At 49.7% G+C, this 27688-nt stretch overlaps 1 protein-coding gene across 3 annotated transcripts in view; it reads left to right on the top strand.

The window, feature by feature from the left end:
- The window catches only part of Tbl1x (transducin beta like 1 X-linked), a 130891-nt gene that overhangs the window by 6885 nt on the left and 96318 nt on the right, over nucleotides 1-27688 (top strand). For all 3 annotated transcript variants that reach the window (XM_078035147.1, XM_078035148.1, XM_078035150.1), the window contains exon 2: nucleotides 15872-15945. The gene's annotated coding sequence lies outside the window, so the exon portion shown is untranslated. The remainder of the gene's footprint in view (nucleotides 1-15871; nucleotides 15946-27688) is intronic.

Here is a 27688-nt window from a genome sequence, read left to right as displayed (position 1 = left end):
ACCTGCCTTTAGGTGGGCTTCAAGGGAAGAATCCTTTTGATACTTGTTAATAATGGGGGAAGACTGTGCCATGACAAATGATGGGCGATTCAACTTGGAGTGTGTTGAATGCTGTCGGTAGAAATCTGGGGAAGTTCTTCTCCTCTTTGCAGAAGAGAGGTATTTACTTGTTCTTGCTGTATGGGATGTTTTTGGTGCCTCCACTCGACACGCAGTGGGGTCAGGGGGGTAGGGATCCCACATGGCTTGAGCAGTTCACATCTGGGCTTAGTAACAGGAGCGGTTCATTCGCTTTCAGACTTGGGGAAAAGGAACAGTGTTGAGTACTTGGTCCCCTCTGTGCAGATCCTAAAGGCAGCCCGCAGGACCTCCTTTCAGAATAGTCACCCTTGAACCAGAGAGGAAGGCCGGAGGTGGTGGGGTGCCGGGGAGGGTGGCCCCAGATCAAGGGGCGTCTGGGACACCAGGGCCCCGGGGGAGGGTATGCTTTGTGCCCACCGGGAACACCCGTTTGATTTCTGAGAGCCCCTGTACGTCTGAACTGAGCCGTCTTCAGAAGGCGCTTGGCATCCCAGGAACAGCCTCGTGCGATTCTGCAGCCCGGCTCCGAGCCACCATCCAGGCTGGGTGGGGTTGAGAGTCCCTCTTGGAGTCGTAGTTAACAGGATAAAACGAGAGCTTTGATGCGGACCCCGTTTTCAACAGTCCGTTTGATTCTCTGTCCACAAGCTAAAAGAAAATAATCGGCCATTCAGAAGGAATATTTATGGAACCTACAAAAAACCTTAGTTGTTTAAGGAAAAGACAGACGGGTCTGTCTCCCTGTTCTCTCCCTGATTGCTGCCCGGGGTTGAAAAGCGAGTGACAGAAAGCGATTTCCACATCGGCTAGACTCTTCAGATCCTCTTAGTAAAAGTGTGAGTTTTTTCTTTGCGTGAAAAAAATGACGTCTGCACATCTCCCTTGGTGTACGGGTTACATCCTGGTCATTTCAGTACAGTGTAGAAACACACAGGTGTGATGGGAGACCAGTGCGGTTTTTTTGTTTTTTGGAGGTACTGGGGATTTAACTCAGGGGCACTTAACCACTGTGCCGTGTCCCCAGCCCTACTTTGTATTTAGAGACGGAGCCTCACTGAGTTGCTTAGGGCCTGGCTTTTGCTGAGGCTGGCTTTGAATTTGCAATCCTCCTGCCCCAGCCTCCCAGCCTGTTGGGATGACAGGCGAGTGCCACCATGCCTGGCTAGACTTGCATTTCTCAGACCTCCCAAGGAAGATACTTACAACTGGGATTTGTCACAATCTGGGGAGGTGGACCATTCCAGTGCCAGATGGACATGATGGAATGAACGGAGACTGGCCTCGCACCGCTCACTTTCAGCTGCCCCAGGCGGTGGGCAGTGTCTGCAGATAGTTCACTTGTCAGAAAGCAGGTGATGGCCGTGTCTAGTAGACAAAGGTCCAGGCTGCCGCTGGACACCCTCCAGTGCACAGAACAACCTTTGCCACAAAGGATGATGTAGCCTCGGTGATGCCTGGCACCAGGAATTCTAGGTCGGAGGACGTCTTGGAGCAAGTGTCAATCAACTCTCCATCACGTGGACAAAAACACCTGAGATGATCCCCTTGAACACAAGAGGTTTATTTGTCCTCTCGTGGTCCGCGGGCTCTGCTGCCGTGGGGCCTCTGGCAAGGCAGTGCCTCGGGGTGGACACCTGTGGCACAGGGAGCTCTCTCCTCCTGGCATCCTGGAGGCAGTTCCAAGTGCAGCTCCCTGGAACCGAGCCCTCAGCACACAGGCCTTGGGGGAACATTCCAGGTCCAAACGCTACTAGAGTCTCGCCTTACGGAGCTTCTAACTTAAAATAATGTGCAGGGCACATGCCCATGTGTACACACGTCAACATAGACGGCTCTTCTGCACACACGAGGTAGGCAGTGCATGGGCGCAGGGAACATTGTTTTGGGGACATTTGTGTCCCCAAGTGTTTGCAGAGAGGATTTGTCTGCACCTTTTGCCTTGGATATGAAGTTTAAGAGAAGGACGGTGAGTTCGTGGTGTGAATTTTCCTAAGCTCCCGAAAGCCCAGAATAGAAGAACTGTAGGATTATGGATGTGAGGCACCTAAACTTGAGGTCCTTGTTGTAGCCGCCGAAGGAGGCTGATACCGTGTGAACCCAGGCGGATGTTCATCGCCATCAGTGCTGTGGGAGGAGGAGGTGCAGCTGGTAACGAGCAGAAGGTCAGAGCCCTGGACTCTGCTTCTCCAGCTTCCTTTCTTGCCCCAGGGAATGGCAGCCTGGCTCTGAGATTTATTACCCTGTGTGGTCATTGTCATTGATCTGATTCCCTCCCTGTGTTTAATGCTTCAGGCGTAAGCAACCATACTTGATCATGTTCTTTTGAAGAATCGGCCTTCCAAGTTGCAGGTTTATTCTATTTTGGACTGAGCCATCGTCATCTATTCATAGAAATTAGTTGAAATTAAGGTGTGTGTTTACATGCATCTTCTTAGCAGTGCTGGTCCTGGTGATGTGGACAAAGTGGTACAGTGGGGCAGTTGAAGGTCGTGTATATACATGTGTATGTATATTAAAAGTGTTTGGCCATTGTTCCTCATGTTTTGTCATGTGTTGACAGAAAATTGAATTTCTTAATCCACTTAAATTGAATTTGAAATGCACTTAGGAAGCTGGGTCTTGGGGTATTTAGAATTCTTAGCTGCTTATAAGCAGATATTCTAGTGGTTTCATCTTCGGGATCCTGTTGTGACTCCAATAAAACACATTTTATGCATTTCACTTTTCATCGGCTGAAAACCACGTTGGGTACAAATATGACTTGGTTCAACGAAACTTATTGTTGGTGTCATTTGAATTAGAAAGCCATTCTGGGTGGTTCTTACTTAAATTACGCTTTTGTGCTTTTGACAGTAGAGGAAATGCACACATTTAAAAGCTCCTTTCCTTCTGCAGCGGATGAAGAGCTTTCGCTTTTGGGGAATTTGGAAGTCGTCCCCCGTGCTTTGACTGAAAATAAAGCGTGGTCCCGTGTTGAACACTTGTGCACCTATCATCTCGGCCTCAAAGAGCTCACAACTTTTTTTTTTTTTAACAACCTTATTGAGTTCTAATTTACATCTTGGAGTTCTCCCTTTATAGATGCACGACTCGGGGATTTTTTTTAGTCAACTTATGGAGTTGGCTTAGGACATTCTTGTCACCCCAGAGATGGTCCTGCAGGCCCTCCCTCCCCTGGTCTCCTGGCAGCCACTAACTCATTTTGTGTCTCCTGGATCTTGTGTACTCGGGAGATGTCACGTGGGTGGGCCTGACACCTGTCACTTTTTCTCCGTGAGCTCCTGGGGGCCCTCCTGCCTGGAGTGCTTCCAAAGCCCTGGCCACAAGACTCTGATTTTGAAGGTGGAGGCTGGGCTGGAGGCTGGGGTGTGGCTTTCGGAGTGAAGGGGAGGTTTTCCGGTTGGAGGGAGCAAGAGGGCCCAGAGTGGATGACCCGATGTGGTGTGTGTGCCACAGGCAACTTGGAGCAAGATTTGAGCCAGCACTGCTCCCCCTACACTCTCCCTTGCATGTTTAAGGGACTCTGTAGGGGACATTGGTTCACCCCTGCAATCCAGGGTAATTTGTTTTTCATATCAGCTGATGAGCAGCCTGAATTCCACCTGAAACCTGAATTCCCCCTGTGATGCAACCTGGGGACAGGGCTGTGGCCAACCTGGTGGGTATGACACTGCCTTTCACAGATGGCATCTGGTCCATGTGTTATGTGTCATTCCTGGACATGTTACCCTGTCCCCTACTCTCTGGCCATTGGGGCCACGTATGCAGGCAGGCAGTGTAGCCTGTGTGGTCTTTCTGGACCAACGATGGTGGGATCCATCATACACTGGAATGACGACATAGGTTCAGGTCTCTGCTGTTGGAAGGGTCACTGGGGTCTGTGGATTTGCAGGAGAAATGATCATGCAGAGGAAAAGTGTCATCTTGCAGAGGCCAAGCGGGCGTGGCAGTGGTGTGGAGAGAGTCGGCGTTGGGCGTGCAGTGGGGTTGCAGTGATGGGACTTGAGATCTGTGCAGGGAACATGGTAGTGTGGGCGGTGGGCAGGAAGCAAGGAGTCTAGGAACATCTGGGAATAAAATAAAGCAGTTGGCAAGTCAAGAGGACCAAGAGAATCCAGGGCAGACCAAGTCTGCTTTGGAAATGGTCCCTTGGGTGATGCCTGGTGATACCCCCATGGCCAATGGGGTCGGGAGGCCCACTCCTTGGCCCCAGGTCCCTTCCCTGTGGTGAGTGTGGCTGCTCCGTCAGCCAGGGTTGGAGGGAGGACGGTTCTGGGGCCAGCTGGCCCTTGAAGAAGGAAGGGTGAGGCGCAGCGTGGCTCTTACGGACCTGGTTGAGGTTACTGGTTCAGGACTGTGGTACCGGAAGTTTCCTTTGATCCTCATGGTCCCAACCTGCAGTCATCTCCTCTACTTGGCCGTGTTGGGAGCGTGGCGGTTGAGAACTCCTGGCTTCCTGATCGAGGACACGACACCGGGCCCTGGCTTCCCAGTCTTACTGCAAGGCTACAGCCTAAGGTGGTGGGACTCTTTGTCACCCACAGGTGGGCACGCCAACAGAAGGGTGGCATGGTGGACGTGGTCCCAGGACCACAGGGAGCAGTAGCCTCCTCTGGAGCAGGGAGGCATCCGTGACGACCGTACCAGTGCCTTCGTGCCGCCACCTCTGGATCGTTCTCTCCAGTTTGATCAGTTTTCCGTAGAGCTGACTTGTTTGGGGTCACGGAGGCAAATTCCCCTCGGGGTGAGGGGAAGAGGGTTTCCATCTCGGGGCGTCGATTCTCTCGGCCTGTCGAGTGCCAAGTGCCTTATCAGCCAGACTTGCTCCTTGAGATTTCAGACGTCCCCACACACTGGCCGACTCCTGTCTCCGTGCCAGACTCTTGAGGGACGATAGAGACCCACAGACCATCGGACACCATCGCTCAGGGGGAAAGAGCGACAGTCACCGTGCTCTAAAGTTAAAATAGTGAAGTAACTGACCTTGGATTCCTACTTCCAGGGCTCGAAGAGAATAGATGTGCATTTTCTAAGCCAAAAAAGAAATGAGTTAATTCAATGGAATTCTCCAAAGGGGAACCGCGGGAAGTGTGTTCACCGTCTCTTGCTGCGCTGTGAGTGCACCCGCGTAGAGCGCTCATGTTGGTTATGTTAAGGGGAATCGGCTTTTCAGAGCCAAGTAACGGGGTTTACTCAAAACGATAGAAAGCAGAGCTCCCACCCAGGAGGGGCCCAAGGAGGGTCACCTCTTGGTGTCTGTCACTCTGTGGTTGGATTAGCCTGTGGTTTCCAAAGCCTCTTTTGGAGGTTAAGTGGGTCATGAAGTCCAGTCGCACCGGGGACCCTGGTGTTCCCACGCCCCCAGTGCAGTCCAGGTGTTGATCCAGGGCCACCTCGCCTCGGGAAGTGGGCACCTACTTCAGCCTCCAGTACCGTTACTGGTCGGCTCCATTTGAGGTCCTTGGCAGGGACGCAGGAGGAGTGTCCACCCTGTGCTGGGGCCCTTCACCCAGTCTAACCATCTGCTGTCATGTCCGCCGCCTCTCCCCCCCAGAAGTGCCCTGACTGCCGTTAGGGAAGAGGGGTGATGGCCCGTCTGGCTGCCTTGGGCTGATGAGGGGCGTTGGCCATCAGGAACTCTCCGGAGAGTCTATCTAGTGGGCCCTGTGGAGGCCAGGTGGCACTGACATGGGAGGCTGCACCTCCCTGACCAACGGGAAAGTCCACGGACTGTGGGCCTCTCGCACATCAGGGCAGTCCAGAGTCCATGGTGGCGGTTGTTGGGGGCTGGATGAGGTGTACCCATGACAGGGTCACGCCTGCTGTGAAGCAGGACTTCCACGGCTTGAACCTCGAGCTGTGGAGCGACCAGGAAGGCATCCTTCCTCCAGGGCGCCATCTTGGATCTGTGTCAAGGCTCCTGTGGGTCAAGGATCCCAACTTGGCTGGCTTCTCCGCTCTGTCATCTCTCACAAGGCGGCTGGGCGGGGCTCTGGTCGGAAGCTCTGCTGAGGGACAGGTGGCCTGCGGTCCACTCCTGTGGTGGTTTGTAGGGAGCAGTTGCTGCTGGGCTGAGCTCCTCGGTTCTCTGCTGGTGTAACCAGGCATTAAAGGGGAACTCGGGAGACGGGAGAAGTCGGGCAGAGGAAACGGGGTGCTGAGAGGGAGAAGTCGGGCAGAGGAAACGGGGTGCTGAGAGGGAGAAGTCAGGCAGAGGAAACAGGGTGCTGAAATGGAGAAGTCGGGCAGAGGAAACGGGGTGCTGAGACGGGACAGGGGGACTCTCGAGTCACTGGAACAGGGTAGAACCACAGTGCCTCTGTTTCTTAGGTTTTACTGAGATACAAGTCATAAATAGCTCATAGGTTCTTTTTTCCTGAAATTCTCGATGTGCACTTGTGAGAAAGTAGACCTTTTGGTGTCATGAATAGATCTGCAAATTACTTAAAAGGCAGCATTGAATTTACTGTTGCCATGTATTTGAGTACCAGGGATTGAAGTCAGGGGCCCTCGACCACTGAGCCCCGTCCCCAGCCCTGCTTTGTATTTTATTTACAGACAGGGTCTCGCCAAGTTGCTTAGGACACCACTGTTCCTGAGGCTGGCTTTGAACTTGAGATCCTCCTGCCTCAGCCTCCCAAGCCACTGGGGTGACAGCCATGTGCCACTGTGCCCAGCTGTGTTCGTATGTATTCTTGCCCAGCTGTGTTCATATGTATTCTTGCCATTGGGATTTTTTTTTTACACTACATAAGAAAGCTGTACTTATACAGGTGGTCCCTGAAGTTTTTCGACACTTAAGAAATGGTTCCTGCTGTTGGCGGCACTGCTCACGGTGGCAGAGGGGAAGACGACGGTGAGAGTAGCTGGTAAAGCGTGAGTTAGGCGTGTGCTGGGTTCCTAGGCAACCGTTAAAAATCATAGTATAGAGGTGGTGGATTACTGGCACCAAAACGTGTTTACGAGATACTGCAGTGTGCATCTGCAACCCCAGGAGACCTGCAGCCCAGCTGGGACTCGGAAGTGCTTCTAAAATGCAGTGAACCAGGCTGCTGGGGGGTGGGTGGGTGTGTGTGTGTGTGTGTGTGTGTGATTGCCATGTTGTTTCCACTCATAAATTTTATTTTCTCTGTACTTGGCTATCACACACTTATCCAGCATCCAGGGTTATTTAAAGAAGTGTCTCCTTGAAACTTCCTGTGTGTTTATTGAATAGTCTTGTCCACGGTTCTCTTTCTGGTACCCGTGGGAGAAACTTTACACATCTCAAAAGCTTGGAAGCTGTGTTCTCGTTTCTTTATTTTTTAAATGACTTGGAATGAGCATCTCAGTTTCATTTTTTTTACCTTTTTTTTGGTACCTGGGATTGAGCCCCTGAGCCACATCCCCAGTCCTTTTTATTTTTTGAGACAAGGTCTCCCTAAGTTGCTGGGGCTGGCCTCCAACTTGTGATCCTCTGGCCTCGGCCTCCTGAGCTGCAGGCGTGCACCACCGTGCCTGGCTCATTTCTTTGAATGTCAAGGAAACTCGGAATCAGATTAGTGTTTCCCTTCCAGCTAACCTAAAGTTGTACTCCATGGCAAATGTCACCGAATACCTTCCCGTCTTGGCTGCATCTTGGTTTCCCTACCTTTTCCTTCTGCGTGCCTCGGTTTACCTCATGGATTATTTTTGCCTTTCAGTTGTGTTCTTGAGAGCAAGCCGAAGTCGCCTGTCCCCCCTCCTTTTCTTTCCGTGGGTGGGGAATTGCAAGTCTTTCCACGAGAGAGCAGCAAAGGGGGCCGAGACGGGTCTCACCAGCTTTTGAATTCTGCTGTGGGAGCAGCATCTTATTTTAATCGAGTCTCTTCCTGTGGAAGTGCCTCGGGACAGAGGGCATTTCTAAATTTAGTGAGTGCCGTATCGCCGACAGTCACCTGGCAAACGCTAGGCAAAGCATGCCAGGTCATTTATGCCCCAAAATGAAGGTGGTTTAAAATCGGTTTCTATGGAGGCCTAGTGATGAACAGAGGCCCGGAGTCGCTGAATTTCACTGGGATTTGCACACGGTTCGTGGGCGTGCACGTACCTGGGGTAGAGCGGAAGTTCTTCTCTATCCCGACTTGGGGATGTTGGCTCTAGATGCTGCTGAAGTCTCAGCCTGATTGTATCACAGTGTTGGCTGAGAAGCAGGAAACGCAGAGGAGGAGGTATCAGAAACAAATGTGAAGAGTTCGTGCAAAAAGTGCAGTTCTTGGTTCCCAGATGTGTGGGCAGGGCAGGTTTGAAATCGGTCCTGCATCTTTTCCTGGTGGTTCTTTTAGAATCATGGCTGACAGTAATGACTTCTGCCGGATGGTCTTAGCAGGCCAGGAGGTGAGTGTACTCTCTCTGTTCCTCCCAGTGTCCTGCCACATGGGTATCCTTCATCCCATAACATGGGGGAGGGGACGGTGAGGCTCGCCCGTGTTCGTCTGGGGTGACATGTCTATTCATTGACAAGACTGTAAGCTGTTGCAGTCATGCGTGGAGCTCAGAGCCAAAAGCAATCGGGCATACTTACAATGTTTCCTGCGTGCCCAGGAAGGGCTCCACGTTGTCACGTTTCGGGAAGATGTCCAGGTGAGGAAGGGATGTCCCTGAAGATGCCTGCTCAAGACTCTAAAGGGGATCGCTCTCAACTCTCCTGGCTCCGCATCTGTGCTGCTCCCAGACAGAACAACAGAAGCTGCACACGTTGCCACCAGGAAAGACGGGCCAGGCTCTGAGCGCCCTCACTGATGACGGCGTCCCTAGGGTGCACCGTAACTGGGGGAAGGCTGGCTGGGGCTCCAGGCAGGAGTTTGCAGGAGGGGGAGGTGGGCTCTCGAGGGGGAGGGTGGTTCACGGCCTTGGGGTCCCCAGGGCTGGACCCATGGGGTCTCAAAGGGTGCTGGGCTCGGGAGTGTGAAACTGGAGACTTTGCTCATGGCCTGGCAAAACCCAGGAGGAGATCTAGACGCTGGTGTTCAGGAAGCTGGTGGAGATGGGTATGGGGTTATTCTGGAGCCAGTTTGTGAAAAGCTTGGTGATGGTGTAAAACATGGCCTGCGTTCATCCCCCTCCTGTGGTCCTCTCGGCTCCATCCACTGCCTACCGTGAAGCATAATTCCCAAGGAACTAGTGGTAGCCCCCTTATCCGTGGGGCATAAATTTTGCAGCCCTTGTTACATGCCTGACACCGAGGATATACTGTGATCATTCACATTAGTGAGTCATGTGCCTCTAAGTGATGAATGGGAGGTATATAGTATGGATATGTAGGACAAATGGTTGACTTATGTCCTGCACAGGACAGAGCTCGACAGTGCAAGAATTCATCACGGCACTCAGAAAAGCATGTAGTTTAAAACTTAGGAATTGTTGAGTTCTGGAATTTCTGTTTTCAAATCTCAGAAATGGAAACCTTGAAAAGCAAAACTGTGCAAAGCAAAACTTCTGATAAAGGGGAACTATCATATGTCATTCTTACTGAAGTAGCTGTTGAAGGATGTGTAGCAGCACCGTGGTCTTCCCAGTCAATGCCAAGAACACCCCTATCTTCAGTGATAGCAACCTTTGTTTCCACACATTGCCAAATATGTCTTGGTAGGGGCAAAGTCGCCCCCAGTTGAATTTCTCACCTAAAGCTTGGGAACGGGGCTGACCTTGGGTGGACGCTGGAACAGATTCCCAATGACCCATTGCTATCATAACAAGCACCCTCCATCTCTCTATTTTTATTTTCCATTTGTGCAAAAGGCACTGAAAGCCACTTCAAAAGGTTCCATTTACAAAAGGGTAAAATCTCAGACCAATGCATAATTTGGGTTCAACTTTCTTTAGTAAAATGCAAGTCAAGTGCATTTCTAGGAGTCCCCCCCCCCACACCTCTTGGAGGTGGTGAGGGGGAGTCCAGAGGAAGGAGAGAATTGGGAAAGTGTTCCCAGTGGATCAAGTTGTTGGGAGGGGCTGCAGGGGAAGATGGTTGTCTGAGGTTAAAGTGAAGCACTGCAGAATTATCCATCCAGAATGCCAGAATGAGCTCTGTGACCTTATCGTGGAGGTTGGAGAAAAGGTGTAGTTTGGGAGTAGAAATACACGTGGGTACGTGCGTGTGTGCACTTGCCTCAGGACCCAGTTCTTGAGGTAGCCGGTAACGTTGCTTCTTTCTAGTTTTGGTGTTCTTGGTTTCGCAGTATGTATGGAAGGGAATGGTTGAATCTGGTGATTGACAGTGGGAGATTTCTGAGTGTATTTGTTTTCCAAAAGGGATTTGCTTGCTGTGCTGTTAAATGAAATTGCAGCCGGAACAATTGACCTTTCCAGGTAAAGAGGGAGTTGGGTTGTGTTTTGCAAATGATTGAAACCGAAATATGAACAGCAGGCCCATATGGTGTTCAGAAACTTTTATCATACGTTCTGTGTAGGATAAACACTGTGCTCGATAATCGCATTTAAAATTGTGCTTCATGCTCATTGCAAAATGTGGAGCCGGTGCTTTGGGACGTGAGGAAGACGTGCACTGGGATTCTCTTCCACCTCGTGATGCACTAGCTCATCTCTAAATAAAAAAAAAAACTGATTAGTGTCATGTGTGGCTTATCTTTATAAAGTTTGGCATAATATCAGCGTGGAGAGATTCCAATTACTGTTGACTGGCAGTTTACACAATACAAAAGATCATATTATGCTAATACTTTAATGTATCATCTTTAAACCTGATTCTTTTTCTTTGGCTCCAGATTAGTTTCATGCCTCTAAATAAAATTTAATCTGTCACTGTGATTTAAATAAATGCCTAGAAAGAAATATTGTGCCGCTGATAGCTTATTATAATTTCCTGTAGGCTTGTTTGCTGTGTACAAGTATCGATTGTGCCACTTTGACAAGCATGATTTGTTACTAAGCCTCATCAGACATAACAGAGGAAATCAAGTTTGTGGGTTTAGCGTCTCTTTCTCCTCCTTTGAATTGTTTATACTTTTACACTGAACTTGTAAAACCTACAAGTAACAGATTCACATTTTCCAGGAACTGATGGGTATTAAATGACATATCTTGAGAGAAGGGAAAATACCTGTGGAAATGTATCTTGTTTGTTGACTAAACGGTAACTTAAGGTTCTGATCCTGCTCCATGTTAGTTTTTTTAATAACTTTTTTATAGTTGTATTTTACTCATTTATTTTTTATGTGGTACTAAGGATTGAACCCAGGGCTTCACGTGTGCTAGGCAAGTGCTCTACCATTGAGCCACAACCCCAGGGAGTATTCAGAACTTTTGTGGGGTTTCTCTGTGTGTGTGAGTGTGTGTGTGTGTGTGTGTGTGTGTGTGTGTGTGTGGTGTGTTCTAGGGATTAACCCAGGGGTGCTGAGCCATATCCCCAGCCTTTCTTTTTTTTTTTTTTTTTTTTGAGACAGGGTCTCACTGAGTTGCTGAGGCTGCCTTTGAACTTCCCATCTCTTGCCTCAGCCTCCCAAGTTGCTGAGATCACAGGCGTGCTCACCTGTGGCTTGGTTTTGTTCTTTTCCATGTAGATCATTAGACGGCCTGAGCAACAGTTTGGTTTATGTGTGACATGTATCAAATGAAGACAAAGATGCGTGCTTAGAAAATGCCCTGGGGGGCTGGGGTTGCGGCCTTGCGTTAGAGCGCTTGCCTAGCGTGTGCAAGGCACTGGGTTCGATCCTCGGCACCCCATAAAAATAACATAAAGGTATTGTGTCCAACTACAACTAATGCCTTTTTAGTTCCTGTATTTTTTAATCAAAGCACTTAGGAGGAAATGTGCAGTCCTCTGCCTGACCTACAGAGAAGTCACCCGTGTGTTCCTTGTTCCTTTTCCTCCATCTTTCCTTCTATTAGCACGCGTGTGACTGTTCTGTGGGGCACCCTGATGACTCGAGGAGGCACCCAAGGGATCTCCTTTTCCCTTCTTGTACTTGGGATAATGAGCTGCATCTTTACTTACAAGGATGTTTCTCCTTGAGGAGCGCCCATGCAGGTTCTTGAGCTAAATCATGGAACTTCATGCTGGAAACACTAAGGGTGGGGGCTTCCAAGTATATTCAACTTTTCCTTCTCAATTTAAGTTGAATGTGGTCTCAGAATTGGAGCTTCCCCTGATGAGTGTTTTTCCCTTCCTGATAGTCTTTACATTGGTACCTGAGACTGTTTGAACTTAGTTAATTTACATACAATTAAACCGGTGCTCATCCCCAGTACTGGCTATGTGAGTGGTGTTCAGTAGCTGCATGTGGCTAGTGGGTTCCTCCGTAGACGGGGGACATGGGACAATAAGTTCAACTGCACAGAGCAGCTGTGGACAGACATTAGCCTCATAGGAACCTCAGGGAAGAGCAAGACAAATGTGAAGGGGAGAGAAGTTTTCATAGCAAGTAACTAGAGCAAAAATGAACCCTGTCAGTTGGGTTGGTGGTACACGCCTGTAATCCTATTTACCTGGGAGACTGAGGCGGGAGGATTGCAGTCCAGCCTGAGCAATTAAGTAAAGCCCTATCTTGAAATAAAAAAAGTGCTGCAGCTGTGGGTCAGTGGCAGAGCGCTTGCCTAGCATGTGTGAGGCACTGGGTTTGATTCTCAGCAGCACATAGAAATAAAGGTCCGTTGACAAACTCATAAAACAAATTTTAAAAAAGTTAACATTTTTATCAAAGCTAAGCATAACTTAAAACAGTAGGGATAAAGGCAGTATTGAAGCACTTTTCTAGGATTTTAAAGTTATGTATGTAAAAGATGAGTGACATCAGATTTTTTTAACAGCAATAGTGGAAGTTACAAAACGGACATACTACAGAATTGTTTGAAAACAATTTGCAGCCAGAATTTTGAAGTTTCTCCCCTCCAAATGTATGGAGGATGGACTAAAGATGCTTGTGCACATTCATTACATCAGCCACACTTCACTTTGTCCACTTCTGGAGAAGTGAGATGTCAACCTGTCCCACCAAGGTGAGACAGTAACCAAGCAAGGGGACATCGTGGGACTCTGAATGTCCAGATAGACAACAAAGACAAGGAATTCTCGAGGCCTTGGTGGATTCGGGTTGCAGCAGGCCTAACACTGACTAGCACAGACTGGACCCACGAAATTGGAAGAGGACGTTCTGGTACGTGTGTTGTGAAGGTGGCAGCACGTGGAACTGACAGACGATCTAAATGTTTTTTAATTTTGTTAAGTTGGACACGGATACACTGCCTTCATTTTTACGTGGTGAGGATTGAACCCAGTGCCTCAGGTGGGCTAGGCAGGTCCTCTAACCACTAAGCCACAACCCCAGCATAATATCTGAGCATTTTAAACGTGTGGAAAACTGAATGGAAAGAATGTTGCCAGATCTTGGAAGAATTTTGTCAAAGGGAACAAAGAAAAAGAAGAAAATAAAAACCAAGGCAATTAGGGATTCCAGGAAAATGGGAAAGTTGAATAAGAAATGAATCTGAATGCTGCTATATTATTGCTTGCTCAGCATTACCCACTCCATCATCGAAATAATGTGCAGAGTATAGATTTAACAGAAAACAAGTTATCAAAAGTGATGGGGAAAATGTGAAAGGGTAGGCACAGCATTGATGGTTGGCATTTAAGGAAACAAATCTGCGTTTATGAGAAAATCAGCAAGTTGCATTGAAATGTGGTTTAGTGAAGAAGTATTATAAGCAGATGATTTAGAAACGTGGAAGTCAATACCAAGGAACACGAACATTAACAAAAATAGTTCCAAGGCATTAAAGTGATTGCTTTTGGGAATGGAACTGTAGATCAGTGGTGCAGAAAGGCTCGCAATTTTGAAAAAAGGAGTCTTTTGACTCACTTGGCTTTTGCTTTTAAAAGCTGAAGATGGGTTACTTTGAAAAGAATAAAAATGGTTTGGGTATTACCCTCTCTAAAAATTAGAGTTTAACGTAAAGTGTGTGCAAGGGTGTTTGGGAGCACTCCTCTCCGGTCCTGACGGCTAAACAGGTGTGCAGACATTGCCCAGTGCTCCGGGGGGCAACCTCACTGCTCCTTGAACTACTGATTTAAAGGATTTAAAAACCTGTCATTGAATAAACCATCTCAATACATTAAAAAAAAAATGCCGTCTTTTGTTGGTAAAACAGGAAGCAGCAACTGCTTCATGGCACAGAACTTGAACCCATAGCAAGAACCCTCTGGCACCCCGGCACCCCAGCTGCTCACGCCAGCCCATCTTGGCGTCTGGCTTCAGGCCCAGTTAGTGCAGGGCTCACTAAAATGAGAAAAGGAATCGGGAGGAAATGGCAGCTTCCCTCTCATGCTTGGTGGCTTCTGAAAACGTGTTTCAGATTTTTCACATGGTTTTCGCGTTGGTACAACTTGGGTTTCTCTGGAGTCGCAGTGTTGATGGCTGTGGCGAGTCGGGTTCAACGTTGCGCCCTGTGGGTCTATTGCAGCGCTCAGTCGGCTGTGAGACGGCCGCCCGCCCTCCCCGTCTCTGCAGTTCTTCCCCGGGTCCTTAGATAAGTTCTCTGCGAGTGTTTCCCCCTAGAGTTGCCAGAGGAAGTCGATAGGAAAACGGTCCCGCAGATTTTTTGATGTGGCGGAAACCTCATAAATATTTTAATGCCCTTCTTTCACAGCTGAGGAAACTCGAGTCTGGAGAGTCTCTTATTAATTAGGAGGAAGATGGGGGTGGGCTCGCCTCCCCAGCACCGCAAAAGGAAGAGGGGCGTCTGCAGAGAGTCCCTTCTTCCCCTTTTCCCTTCCCTTTCCGAAGGCAGAGGGAGGCGTGGTCAAGGTGGCTTCGTGGGCAGTGAAGCGCTCGGGCGAGTGGGCTGTCGGGATTTGCACACGGCATCGTGGGCGCCCCCTGCCAGGGGCCCACAGCCCTGGAGTCGCTCAGAGCAAACACCTGGGGAGCAGGAAGGGCAGTCGGGTGTCTCCATGAGGGGCCCCTGTGCCGCGGTTCCTGATGTCCAGAGCTGGGAAGATGCCGGAGAAAGTCCTGTGGAAGGGCTCCCCACTGTTGTCCCCAGTCCTCGTGCCAAGATCCTTCTTAGCAAGGACTTGTGCATGGCACCTGCAACCTTGCCCCTGTTCAATGATCCCTTCTCGGAGGCAAAGTCCCTCTCCTCCTGCTCAGGGTCTGTTCCTCGTCCCAGACTAATGGTTCATTGTTTCTCATCGGAAATTGCCTAGTGCGTTTGTTCATAGCTAACTGTCCCTGTTCCCCTCTTGCCAAGCTCCACAGCCTTCCCCCCTTCCCCAGGGCTCAACATGGAGCTCCTGTCGGTGGAAGATTGGACTTGCCTTCTGAAATACCTGTGTTTTGGCTCGGCGAGCTTTAGCATCGCAGACCACGTTGTCTAGTTGTTGGAGTCGAGTGGGGTTTTGGGGTTTTGGCGATGTGCTGAGCATCGTGACGCTTTTTGAGCAGTCTGTGTGAACAGCCTCGCAGCATTCAACAGGCTTGAGCCTTAAATCCACCAGTGAGGGAGGCCCAGCACCTAACAGTTATTATTAATACAGCCTCCTAGTGCCGGAGTACTGCAGCCGGGTCAACGACATCAGGGTGAACGCGTCCCTAGCCTTCTTATTGGAGCATCACGGAATGTACAAACTCGGATGATCACATTATCCCAGGGGATGAAATCTCACGGGACCCCCATCTTACGTGGGGTCTACCCTTGACTGGGGGGACACTGTACGTGCTCACTCGGACGTCTGCTTGGTGAAGGAGCGGGTGAGACCGTCTCGGGATGTGTTGGCTTACGTGTTGGACTGACTTGGAGTCTTATTCATTAACAGGTAATACAAGATAGAAGAGAGGTCTCCACATAAGCCCTGGAAAGAAGAAAGGATTGGCCTGCGTTTACTTCTGAGTAAGTAGAATTGTGAAAGATTTTATTAGGAACAACCTGCCAACCTCTGTGTTTTCTATGCTTAAAGCCACGCGGTCATGTTTGTTTTCTTGTATGCGCTGGAAATGGAAATTGGAGATTCTTTGCAATAGGTGATTTTTGCTGGGGGGAAAAATGTGAAGCTCTCTGTCAGCACACTTCAAACTCTTTTTTTTTTTCTTCTTGCAGTGCTGGGGATGGAACTCGGGCAAGAGCCTTACTGCTGGCCTGCACTTGTCCCCAGCCCTGCTGACTCTATTTAAAACATCTAGCTTCTGGAATTCAGGTTTCCATGAAGTTTAGAAAAACAAAGACGGTCGTCAAAATGTGTGTGCCTTGGAGTGACCCATAGCTTCTGATCTTTCCCCCCGTTTACGTGTGAGGTATTTGTCTTTGCTCTGGAGTTTGGTTTATATAAACAAATCAAAGTATTTGGCTTTTATGTGGTGGAAGCTCCTCTGTCTTACGTGTCCCTCTCGATGTATTTGGAAATGACAGGCAGCTGTGACACTATGTGGGCAGGACATATTTTTCCACGGAAGCCTTGCTTGGCCCGTCCTGAGCTGGCGTGGACCGTGCGTGGACCCCCGGGAGGCCTGTTCCTCCAGTCTTGGGTCTGTTGGTTTCCAGTGTGGACAGACCGACTCCTGTAGTACGAGTTCTTCTGAGCTGCTCTTACCTGCTGTAGGTTCACCGTGGGGACCATCGAGAGCACCTTTTGCAGACACTTCGACAGCCCTTCTGTTGCAGATGACGGTCCTCTGAGCCTGTCACTTCTGCGCTGTTGTGGAGAACACGGGGGTGTAAGAGGCGTTTGTCTTTTCAGTGAAACCTCCTGGATTCTTTTAGTGTGGGAGCCGCCGTGTTTGGTCTACCTGGGCACACCTAAGGGACACGCCGCCCCTGGTTGTCTCTTTGAAAGAGCACCAAAGCTGATCCTCAGAGCCTCCTATGGTGAAGAGAAATCATGACCAAAATCCACAGACCTGCAATCCCCACTTGAAGGTGGCAAGGCCCACAACCTCTGACTTCACGGCTGGTCTCCTTCGGGAATGAGCATACCCCAGATGTTGAATTTGGGACTTTTCCCACCCTCGTCACGAGTGGTGGGCTGCCCTCGGGTGCCCTTGGTGTGTGTTCAGCTTAGGGTTGTATGCGGTGTGCCGGGAGGTTCACTGAGGTGCCACCCATCGTGAGTGCAGGGGCACTTGCAAAACTCTGTGCTAGACATGGTTCTAATTTGGTAGCAGCTTTATGGAGATGTGATTCACACAGCAGACGATTCACCCCTTCGAGTGTTCAGTGCTGTTGGTTTTTTGCATACAGTACTGGGACCAGAGCCCAGGGTCCTGTATGTGACAGACTGGCCACTAAGCTGCATCCCCAGCCCCTGTTCAGTGTTTTTAGACATTGGGTTCTGCAGCTGTCACCTTCCTCAACTTTGGAGCATTTCACCATTCCCAGAAGAACCTCGTAGCCCTTAGCAGTCGCTCCCCATTCCCGCCCTGTAGCTGCCACTAATCCGCTTTCTCTCCATGTGCGTCGGCCTCTCCTGGGTACTTTAAATAATGGAAGCCTGTGCCGAGTGGCCTTCTGTCTGCTGTCTTCCACTTAGCATGTGGGTATCGTATGTCAGTACTTTGTTCCTTTGAACAGCCAAACGCTGAGCCGTGATATGCATAGATCACATTTTGTTTACTCATTCATCCATCAGACACTGTTATTTTTAGAGCCTTCTATTATTTCTCCTCTCGGTGGTGCAGGGGATTGAACCTGGCCTTGTGCGTGCTAGGCAAGCCTTCTACCACTGAACTCTATCTTTTTTTGAGGGGATGAGGGGATCCTAGGGATTGAACCCAGTGATGATGAACTATATCCCTAGCCCTTTTTATTTTTTGAGATGAAGGCTTGCTTACTTGCTCAGGGCTCACTAAATTGCTGCGGCTGACCTTGAACTTGCAATCATCCTGTCTTAGTCTCCCTTACGTTTTCCCTTTTTTTAAATTGCATTTTGAGACTGGGTCTGGCTATGTTGCCCAAGCTGGCCTTAAACTTGGGGTCCTCTTGCCTCAGCCTGGTGACTAGCTGGCATTGCAGGGGTGTGCCACCCACCTGGCTTGAAGGCTTCTGTTCTGAAACCATGACAGACTCGCAAGTAGTTGCAGAACTCGGCAAGTTCCAATGTCCCGCCACCGCCTCCCCGCAGTGACCGTGTCTCTCAACAGAACTGTGCCGAGTTGACCCAAGTAGGAAATGGGCATTGGCAAGGTGCTTTTGGTGTGAATGCATGCCCTGTCTGGTGACGGGAGCTCTGCCTGCGTGGTTGTGTGAAATGTGATCCCAGGTGTGTGCAGAGTGTTGCTGCTACCATAGTCCAGGGGCAGGATTCGTCCACCTTGGGCTCTGCCTCTCCATCTCCATCGTTTCTTCATTTCATGTGTTATCTGAATAGAGTCCTGCAGTATGCAGCTTTTGTAGACTGACTGTGCAGCCGGATGCCCTGGAGATCATCCCTACTTTTCCTGTCCTTCCAGAGCTCCTCCTTCCCTAATGCAGAGAGGGATTCTGGGGTGTGGATGAGCCACAGTGCACTGATGCCTTGGCTTGCTGATGGGCGTTTCCTGCTCCGGGCTGTTCCAGGTCATCCCTTGGGCCTGCTTTCCCCTTGGATGGAGAGAAGGCAGTCACGTTAAGGAGGCAGCTTAGAGACGCTGCACCCTGGGATGCTAGAAGCCTTGGGGTCCACGCCATACGGTAGGACTCAAGCCCAGGGATCTATCAGGTAGCTGTCACTTTCTTTGCTGTGACAGCCAGCTGGCTGCCCTCACCAGGGGCCAGCTGTCCATTCCCGCCGTGTCCAGGAAGTGCCAGTAGAGGACTCAGCTTTTCTGTTTGGGGTTTAGCTCCTTGGGAAGCACTGGGAGCTTCAGGTCCACGTATATCGGCGTCACCGATGCTATCAATGGTAGGACGGAGGATGGAGATTGCCGGTGGACCTGGAGTGGACCCTCGGAAACCAGAGCAACTTGGAGCCCAACAGCTGTTCGTTCCCATATGCTTGGTTCAGCTGTGCCCTCTGGAACGTCTGGGAAGTTGGCAAAATGTCCAACTGTGCAAGGGTGTGCAAGGTGGAGACCCCCTTCCAAGTGTGGGCGTCCATTTGGGGTGCGTCTGTGCTCCGTTTCCCTCTTGGCTCTTCCCACTCCCTGTGACCCGTCTGGATGCGATGGGAGGAGCTCACTGGAGTCTCTTAAGAGCCCCAGATAGAAGAGGCATTGCTTTGCAGCTGTGTTTGTGTGGCCCGGTGTCTGTGTGTCGCTGTGATAAATACTTGAGTAACCAGTGGAGATGCAAGAAGATTCATCTTGGCTCGCCATTTGACAAGTTTACTCCGTGGTCAGCTGGCTCCACTGCTTTAGACCTGAGGTGAGGCAGAACACCATGGCGGAAGGAAGGGACAGAGAAGGCTGCTCGGCTCATGTCAGTGAGTAGGAGGGAGGGACAAGATAGAGTCCCCAAGGGTACATCCCCAGAATCCACTTCTTTTAACTAGGACCCACCTCCTAAGTTCTCCCACGTCCCAGTGATGTGACGCCATCAAATTACGAATTCATCAGTGGATTAATCCACTTAGGATCTAAGCACTTCCCAAAGGCTCCAGCTCTAATCGTGGCTGAGTTGGGGACCCAGGCTTCCATGCATGAGCCTCTGTGGGACATTCCACATGCAAACTGGAACCCCGGGATTAGTAACAGAAATGGGTGGGCACTTCTCAAACCAGTTCCTTTTTCATAAAATCTAAGAAGGGCACAGATGACCCTCTTGAATTTGCGAGGGGCCTTGACTCTGGAGAAGCGTTTCCCACAGAGGCTCCCTCTAAAATGAACTGGAGCTGCAAGTTGTGGAGAGGACGACAGTCTCTGTGCACCCCGTGGTCACCCAGCTTGGGCATGGGGGCGTTGCATACCAGATTGGTGGAGGGGTTGCTTGGGAAGTGCCAGGGCCTCTGTACCGTGTAGGTGGTGGGGGTTGTTGCTGATCCATCTTATGGAAGCCTATAAGGTTTCCCAGGCACCCTCTGGGCCCCAGCTTGTTGATGCAGAGGTGTGAATTCACGAGATAAGCCAGTGGAACAATGAATGGCCCTTTGTGGTCCCCAGCTGATAAAGTGCTGTTTGACAAAACCCTTCCTTTGTTGTTTCCTCCTCCCAACCTGTGGTTCCGATTGACTGGGTATTCTTTTCCTTCAAACAACATTAGTCTTCCTGGGTTGCAGGTGGGCTGCCTGACCTGGAGACCCTCTTCTCCACACAAGCCTCCGCCTCCCTTGCAAACTCGGGAATGCAGCGTGTACCCACTTCCCAGGGAGCTGCTTCGTGCTTGAATTGGCATCAAGCGGACATTAATCTGTGGTCAGGATGGAATCCTTGAAAAGGACTCCAAGAGACTCCGATTGTAAACTGGCCTTGAAGGGCCCGAAAATGACGGACTCTTCCGTGCCTGACCTTTTCCACTAGTTCTGGCTCTTAGCCCAAATCCAAGAGTCTTGTTTTTCTTTGGGTTTCCTTTCATTTTTCTCCATAAACATGAGCAGTTCCCACTAGCTCTTTTTTGGAAAGGGGGTGTACTGGGAATTGAACCCAGAGGCACTTTGCCACAGAGCTACAGCCCCAGCCTTGTTTATTTATTTTTTTATTTTTTAGTTATTTTTCTTAATGTTTTATTTTTTATGTGATGCCGGGGATTGAACCCAGTGCCTTGCCAATGCTAGGTGAGCACTCTACCATTGAGCCCCAGCCCCATTTATTCTTATTTTTTGAGACGGGGTCTCACAAAGTTGCTTAGGGCTTCACTAAGTGGCTGAGGCTGGCCTTGAACTTACAATCCTCCTGCCTCCGTCTCCTGAGCTGCTGAGATAACGGGCATAGCTCTTTGTAAGTGCAGGGCAGTGGCTCTAAACCATGGGCAGTTTCTCTCCCTTAGGGAATGTCTGGAGACATTTTTGACGTCACAGCTGGGGTGTGACACTGGGGTGTTTGACACTGGTGTGGAGAGGGTGGAGACCAGGGATGCTCTCCAACTTTCTGTACCCACCCCACCACAGACTCGCCCAGGCCGCAGAGGCATTGAAGTTGGTTGGTGGGGGCGTAGCATAGGCCAGGCGTGGCCTCCTGTCGTCTTGCCTGCTAGTGCAGCAAAGCATCATGGTGAGAAATCGGACAGTTTCAGCCCTGCTAAAGGGACTCTTGGGTTCAGTAAAACTGTGAACTTGGAAAATAACAAAAAACCCGTCTTTGAAGTTGCATACCCTCTGCACTAACCTTAGTCACTTCTCTGGTCAGTCGGAGGTATCTTGAGGGCACTGGCCGCTGCATATCTTGCCCTCTCTCCTGACCTCATCTGCCCTGTCCTACAGGCTATTGACTGAAGTTTTTTCAGAGTTTGTAGGGTTGTGCTCTTTAATTAGTAAAATTAAAAAGATTGCAAATTGAGACTTCAAAAAAGAGAACATGGTGAGATTTTTGTTTTGTGTAGACCAGAATTGAACCCTGGACCTTGTGCATGCTAGGCAAGCACTCTTACCACTTATCTGTGTTCCCAGAATTTATGATCTATCCATCCATTCATCCATCAGACTGAACCCAGGGGTGCTTAACCACTTAGTCACATCCCCAGCCCTATTTTATTTAGAGATGGGGTCTCCCTGTGTTGCTTATGGTCTTGCTAAGTTGCTGAGGCTGGCTTTGAACTCACGATCCTCCTGCCTTGGCCTTCCGAGTAGCTGGGATTGCAGGTGTGCACCATTGAGCCTGAGAAGTTTTTGTTAATATGATCATATATCAAGATATCAACTTAGTTTAACTCCACAGTATTCATAGTCTGTTAAAAAGAAATAATCTGCATAATTTGATCTTTTTTCATACTGGGTATTAATTCTGAATGTAATGACTTTGAATAATTATGGAATCCTCCTGATTTCCCACCTTAACACATCCGTACGCACGCAGCATTGATTTTTTTTTTTTTTTTTTAAATGGGAAATGTGAACATAGTTCTGAGACTCTGAAAGATTGTAGTCTTTGTTAGAATCAATATGCAAGGGAAGATTATCTTAGGAAACACACCTCACATAACAGTCACCTTCTTACCTAGTGTTAAGTTCATTGCTTCGAGCTACACCCCCAGCCCCCTGGAACTGTCTGCATTGAACATTAACTGCCCGTTCCTCACTGCCCAAACCCCGCCCCCATCTCCCTACCTTCTGTCTCTGTGCATTTGACTACTGTGGGGCGCTCCTAGAGTGCAGTCCATTCATGTGCCCTTCTCTGACCAGTTTCCTCTCTTAGCATAACACCTTCAAGGTCTGTCTGTATGGTAGCATTTGATAGGATTTTCTTTTTCTTTTTTGATACTGAGGATTAAACTCGGGTGCTTCACCACCGAGCCACAACTCCAGCCCCATTTAATTTGAGACGGGGTTTCACTAAGTTGCTGAGGCCGGCCTCCTGCTTCAACCTCCCAAGTTTGCTGGAGTTACAGGCTTGCACCACTGTGTTCGTGGATTTTCATCTTAAGACCAAAAAGTATTTGATTATGTATACAGAGTACATTTTATTCATCTGTCTGTTTGTCAGTGGGTTCTTAAGTTGTTTACCAAGGATTCTAAAATTTATTTTTAACTGGTAGTGCACATGATTTTTGTTCCTGTGTAAGCATATTGATGGGTGCCATGTAATATATATAAGTATACAATAATGTTCAAGTCGGGCTTAGATGTATGTATTTTCCCAAACATCATTTCTTCATGGTGAAAACTTAAATCCTTCTTCCAGATTTTGGAGATGGGTAGTGTTACTTTTTGGGGGGGAATAGTACCAGGGATTGAACTTGGTGGCACTCGACCACTGAGTCACATCCCAGTCCTATTTTGTAGGGTCTCACCGAGTTGCTCATCACCTCACAGTTGCTGAGGCTGTCTTGGAATTCGCAATCCTCCTGCCTCTGCTTCCCCAGCTGTATATCTACATTGTGTTTTTTGGGGTTTGTTTTTTTTTGGGTATTAAAAAACTGCATCCTGGTTACTGTGAGGCCTGTCCTACTGTACATTTCCAGCAACGGTGTGCAGAGGTTCCCCTTTCTCCACTCCCTGCAAGCTTGTCACCTTGAATCTTTTTGATGACGGACGTATGCGGGTGAGGTGATATCACTCTGTGGTTTTGATGTGCATCTCCCCTGGTGAGCAGATGCTATTGAACATTTTCTCACGGGCTTGTTGGCTGTCTTTGTCGTCTTTGGAGAAAGTCTGTTTGGATTGACTGCCCACTTTGTTTAGTCAGGTTATTTCAAAGTCGATCCGTGCTGTGACTACTCCTCAGATGTAGAAAGTGATTCCGGGCGGTGGGTAGTCGAATCATCCCGCCACACAGAAAATTCCAGAGCTTTTCTCTTATACTCTTTCATGTACTTTCTCTGTCATAGAAAGTGCTGTCCTGAGAGAGATCCTAAGTTTCCAAGAACCCAGGACCTCTAGAATGAGGACACATGAGAGTCCCACTCCCACCTGCCCTCTCTCCATTCTGGAAAGGACTTTCTTTTTTTCCATCCCTTGTAACTTTCCTGCAAAAGCATAAACTTTCCCTCTGTGTGTATAAACTTTGGAGACGCTCTGCAATCAGCCTGATGAAGTTTTATCTTTCTATGAAAGGGTTCTTGATGATTCTGGAATGTGGTGTCTGTCACTTAAACATCGTCTGCAGAAATCACCGCTCTATATTTGGCTCCGACGTGGTTCCCAATGTGTTCTCACAACACTCGGTGCCAAAGGAGCTGCTGTTTACCGGCCATGGGGATCTTTCGGCTCAGATTGGTTTATAACTTTATTTACAAGGGATAATCAAAATGGATTTCCTTGCTATTTTGGTGCAAAGTAGGACAGCAGAATTAATCTCGGGTCATCTGTTCATTTGTTTGGCAGCTGATACCCGCCTTCGGGTGCGGGGACTGGATCTTGGGCTAGGGCTGGCCTCGCACAGATTGGATTTGGTTCTTGGTTGGGGTTGGAAAACGTGTATGGACCAAGCAGGGAGCTGTCTGGGATAATTGGAAGCCAGTTGCAGGAGCTGTATTGTCTATAGCTGCTGGTTTCTCGGGTGAGCCGGAGAGGAAGTCTTCACCTGTGAGGCATTCACTCACATCGCTGATGAGCCTTTAAGTAGGATTCCCATTTGAATGTACAGTTTCTTTTAAAATTAATAGTGCTATGGGCTGCTTTGTTGGAGTTTTCCCCCTTAAAGACTAACCTCTTACAGGCTCTGCATTTGACAGGGTTGAAGGGCCTGGTGTTTACTAACCTTTCAGAATTTTTACATCCATTTTAAGGGGTGTGCATATGTGTGTGCGCCTTCTCTTTCCCTTTTTGATGAGACCACATAGTGTTTGGTTTGTAAAAATCCTTGTTTCTTCCAAGCACCCAACTTGAGCTGCAGGTCACCGGGCCCGGCTCCTGTGCTGGGTGTCTGTTGACACGGAGCGGCGTCCTCCCGCGCTCTGTGGCTATCCGTCGTTGTCAGTGAAGGAGGCGGAATATTAATCTTGCATGCAGTTGAGATGGATTTATAGCTCTGGAAACCTCTCGGCCCTGCAGCTGCGGCGGGCTGTTGCACTATGAATAAAGAGATCCTGGGCCCCGGCTGGCGAGGGCTGCCGTGACCTAATTGGCCACAGGGTCCATCAGCGTGCCAAGGGTGGATTTCTCGCCCTGCGCTTGCTCTGGTTTGGTTCTGCAGCAGAATCCACCCAGCCTCCCTTGGCGGAAAGGGGAGCCCTCCTCCCACGTGAGCATCTGAGGGACCTGTGGGAACGGCGCGGGGCCGGCCGTGTCTCCGATGCTGGCTTTGAAAGCCCGGTGATAGGAGCGAGGTCTCGGTTCTGTTTGGTCTCTGCAGACTGGGCCTCGTTTGCCTCCAGTCTCCCAACCTGGTGGCAGCCGGGGCCGGGGAGGCCCAGGAAAGGGGGGCATCCACCCTGCGGGCATCTTGGTAAACTCAGCCTGCAGCTGACCACATGGGCACTGTACCTTCCCAGGAAGGAACAGGTTGCATGCAGAAGGTGGGGGGTGTGGTGGGCCATGGGGGGATTGGGAGATGGCGGTAAATGGATGCACTTGAAGCCCTTAAAAAAAACAAAACAAAACAAAAAAAACCTGTGTGGATTTTGTGCCCCGTCGTCTGCCCAGGATGCCCGATGCCCAAGGGGACCACAGAATCTCCGGCTCATGTGGTTGATTATGTCTCGGGCCTTGGCTGGGGGAGATTCTGTGTCAGAAAACGGGTGAGCGTGTGATCCACCAGTACCCAACGTGCCCGGAGTTTGCCAGCAAGAAGGAAGCTGTGCCGATGTGGCCTTCTGAGCCTCCTGGGAGCCTGGAGGGCACCTGGCGCCATCCCCCGCCACCCCGCTTCTCCTCACCGGGGCGACCTCGTTGTACTGTGTGCCACAGAGCAGCAAGGAGCATTTGCCCTTGGTGCCCAGGGCCATGTGCGGTAGCCATTATAGTCAGAGCAACGGCTTCATTGGATGAAATTCACCTTCCCCAGATGCACCCACTGAGCCTTGTTTTCCCCCAAAAGCTCACTCGGGTGTCATTCAGGGTTTCGGTGTGTGCACAGAGGAGTGCAGCCGTCCCCACCATCTATTTTCAGAACATCTTCAATACCCCAGAAGGAGACCCCATACTGGTGGGCAGTCCCTCCCCAGGGACTGCCTCCGTGTCCCATCCCCACACAACCTCCAGTCTCTCTTCTACTGCTCATCAGTTTGCTTATCCTGGACACTTCCTATCATACTGATAAGACCACACACTTCGTGTTACCTGTGCTGGACCATTTTCAGGATAATGGTGGCAGCACGTGTCAGTACTTGGTTCCTTTTCCCAGGTAACGACTGTCCCGTTGTGTGAAGTAGACCACGTTTTATCTGATGGAGAGACCTTCATCCATTGGTGGATGTTCGGGCTGTTTCTATCTTGTGGCTGTTGAGTGTTCACAGCGGCATTATTCACAAGTCCGAGTTTGGGTGTGACTGTTTGGGTGAGGCCGGCGGTGGCACCCTGTTGCTCGGCCTGGACTCCACCCTGATGCCACCATGACCAGCTGAACATGAGTTTTTTCATAACTAATAACATACTCCTGACCACCTTCCATCCCAGGAATACTGGTTGTTGAGAGCAGGTTACCTGTGCACTGTTGTAGTTGGGCACGGCAAGGTGAAGTCTAGATTCTAGTCGGACGCAATGAAGTGTTGGTATCATGCTTTAGGTAGGAGGTGTCCCTCAAAAGCTCATGTGGAAGGCATTACAAGAAAGCTTGAGAGGTGAAAGGGTGATGACAGTTGTCACCTAGTTAGTGCACTGATGCCCTGAGGTGGACTCACTGGGCGGTGACTGCAGCAGGTGGGCTGTGGCTGGAGGAGGGGGTCCCTGGGCTGTGCCTTTGGGGTTTTTATCTTGTCCCAGGTGAGCAGAGCTCTGCTCCCTGGTGCCCTGTCCTGAGCTGCTCTCCTCCTCCAGGCCCTTCTGCCATGATGTTCTACCTCACCTCGGGCCAGAGCCAGGGAGTCGGCCCACCATGGACTGAACCTCGGACACCATGAGCCCCAAAGAAACATTGCCTCCTCTAATTGTTCTTGTCAGCTTTCCCCCTGCTCCAGCCAAAGGACCTGACTGAACAGCAGGCTATAAAAATAAGTATGCTTTCATCTCTATTTCTTATAGCGTTTTTTTGTTTGTGGTTTTTAAAGACAAGGATCTTGAGATAATGAGACTTTTCAACGATCCGGTCTTTTCCCCTTCCACCTTGTATACCTGTAAACATGACATTGGAGCAGCTTAGTGTTCAGCAGGTCCCGAGTTGGTTCAGAAGACTCTTTGCTTTTGGAAGGTCACGAGGTGGGTGGGAATGAGGAGCTGCATGTGACCATGGCCTGTGTCGTGGGGGAGTCGGGCCGTGGCTCATGTCTGCATGTTTTGGTTCAGCGCTTTGCGAGTGCAGCCACACCTGGGCACAGGCTTCCGGGTGGACCTGGGTACTCCAGGAGAGCAGCCGGAATCTCATCCACCCCGAGAGCTGGAGTCACATGATGAGATCAAGCAGGGTGTCTACATAGGTCCCACTGCTCTGCTTGGGTGGTTATTTTAGACGGATCTCGGTATTTCCCAGGCTCATACTTTTTCATTAACTGCATATAAATTGGGGGTAAATCCCTTTTTCTTTTTAAAATATGGCTCTTTAAATTATATACTTGTCCACTACTGAAGAGTTAATTTGAAGAAAACAGTTCTTTGGAAAACTCACATGCAAACAAAAGCCCTGCTCCTTTTCCCTAAGGGATCATGGTGTTGAGTTGGATTTGCCCCCAGCCGTCTTTTCCTGAGGTCCTAGAGAAGCTTGCAGCCATGGTGGAAGACGAAGCAGCTTCCTGGTGTCGCAGTGCCACACCTCCAAGAGCTCCCTGTGAGCCCCGAACGGCTGTGTATCCACGCCATCCATTCTAGCAGCTGTGGGGACTCGGGAGCCTTTGAAATGTGGCTAGTATGATGGGATGGATTTCAAATCTTAGTTAACTTACAACGTGGCCCGTGGCTCTCCTCGTGGGGGAGAGCAGACAGATCTGCAGTCTGTCGTATGGGCTCAGTGAGCTCCACTCTGAGCAGGTACAAGAGCTGGGT

Source organism: Ictidomys tridecemlineatus, chromosome X, assembly GCF_052094955.1.
Source record: "Ictidomys tridecemlineatus isolate mIctTri1 chromosome X, mIctTri1.hap1, whole genome shotgun sequence".
NCBI lineage: Eukaryota > Metazoa > Chordata > Mammalia > Rodentia > Sciuridae > Ictidomys > Ictidomys tridecemlineatus.
This window is presented reverse-complemented; position numbering and strand designations above follow the sequence as displayed.